Source organism: Chrysochloris asiatica, unplaced genomic scaffold (genome assembly GCF_000296735.1).
Source record: "Chrysochloris asiatica unplaced genomic scaffold, ChrAsi1.0 scaffold00162, whole genome shotgun sequence".
Lineage (NCBI taxonomy): Eukaryota > Metazoa > Chordata > Mammalia > Afrosoricida > Chrysochloridae > Chrysochloris > Chrysochloris asiatica.
The window spans coordinates 7,335,863-7,337,753 of record NW_006408680.1 but is presented as its reverse complement, the minus strand read 5'-3'; the positions used below and the strand labels follow the sequence as shown (position 1 = coordinate 7,337,753).

At 41.2% G+C, this 1,891-nt stretch overlaps 1 pseudogene; it reads right to left on the bottom strand.

The window, feature by feature from the left end:
• Positions 1 to 674: 674 nt before the first annotated feature.
• Positions 675 to 1,576, bottom strand: LOC102842786 (annotated as a pseudogene).
• Positions 1,577 to 1,891: the final 315 nt, after the last annotated feature.

Genomic DNA, 1,891 nt, shown 5'->3' with positions numbered 1-1,891 from the left:
TAATACCTTCACCTGGTATTGCATAGGCCCCTCAAACTCAGCAAGTTTAAAACTGAAGTGATAAGTCCCCAATGAATATCTTTACTACTCCCTATTTCAATGAATGGCACAATCATCCACCAATCTACTCTGATTAGAAACCTACTGTATGCTCTTTGTCATCTTTTCACAAACTGTGCACGCATGTAGATAATGTACACACAATTCATGGATAAAAATGACAAAATCATGTTTTTAAAGTGTCTGGCATAGCGCACTCATGCATACACGGCGCCTGCCTAATGCATTTCTGAAAGTGGACTTCTGGCAGTGACTTTCACCTTCATTCACCATATCTGCCCTGGTCCTCTTCAATTCATTTGCAAAATCAGCTTTCCTGGTGAGGATTTCTTCCTGCATTGGAGAAAGCAGTTTGCAGAGCAGAGAAGGAATCCTGCAGGGAGAGGCGCTACTTTAGAGGTTACTTTGTTGATGCTCCGCTACTGGAGACCAAACCTCCTTCTATTTCCTTTGCTCGCTGAATTCTCCTCATTTCTGGGATCTGCTCTCTTTTCTTTCCAACCATGCCATGTAATTCTCTCCTTTTTTCTTTTCTTTCTCTTCTTCTGTTGTTCGTTGATATTCTCAATAGTCTTTCTCTCCTTTGTTCCAGCTGTTTTTGCAGTTCTTTCTGTCTAGGGGAAAGACAATATGTTGAGGTCACTGAACACGTATTTGTAGAGTGGGTTCTTATAGCTGAGTTGACAGCAGAGGGTGGACGAGTTTTGCCATAGGCTGCTGACTGAGGGACATGGGCCAGTGGTTTCCTGTTGGTGAGTGAGAAATGGCATAGTCTTTGCTATAGCCTCTTCTTTCATAACGCCATTGGCAGATGAATTGTAAGATCTGGGAGATAATTGAGGGGGTTCTTTCTCTGAATTACTATTAATGTGTGGCAAAAAGTCCTGGCTTTCTATGTCTTGTAAATTCGGAAACTCAAACTTTCCGTCTCTCTCTACTATCTTCCTCTCCTTGCTTTCTTCACAGCTTCCATCATTACGTGATTGAGGCACATTTTTTGATCCGATTTCATTTTCAAAACAATTTTTGTAGGTGTCAGTCTCTTCCACTGGAGGAATTTCCAGATCAACTAATTTGTCTTTGAAATGAAGTTTTCATTCCTTTTTATCATTCGCAGTTTCTTGATTCTGTAGAAGTCTGTTGGCTTGTATAATATTCTCCATAATATATCTGCTTACTTCCTCATCCAGGTCTTTTTGGCTTTCCATTTGGGATTCTGGGAAAGAGTTTTCACTATGAATCTGACATGAGCTCCAAAGGTTGTATACTTGGTCCTCAAATGAAGTCATTTCTTCTTGAAGGAATGTCATCCTTCATCCTTCAAAGACTTGATGTATTTGATCTCTCCTTCATTCTCTTTTAATTCTTGGTTAATGGTTTCTTCCTTCCCAGAAGCCATCTCAAATATTTTGACACTGTTCTTGTCTTTTTCATCTATTACCCACTCCAGATCCGTGTCAAAGTTATCTTCAAGTTCTCCACATCCTTCTGAATCAATGTTTTTATTTCCATTCATTGTTTTCTTTTCTAAGAGAATAATGCTGCTGCCACCGCAGAGAGACCTGGGATTCCATGGCATTGGCACTACTTCACGCCCTCCATGTGGGCTTCTGTAACAGATGACACACTTGTTAACTGTCATTGAGTAGGGTCAGATCCATTGGAACCCTGTATCAGGTTTCTGAGGAGTGGCTGGTGAGCTTGAACCACCAACCTTGAGGATCAAACCAACTTTGCAGTCCAGCGCATTAACCCACAGAACTGCTCCAGGACTCCAGAATAAATAGGTAGATAAAGACAGATGGGGAGTCCTGGTATGGTGCTGAGGGTT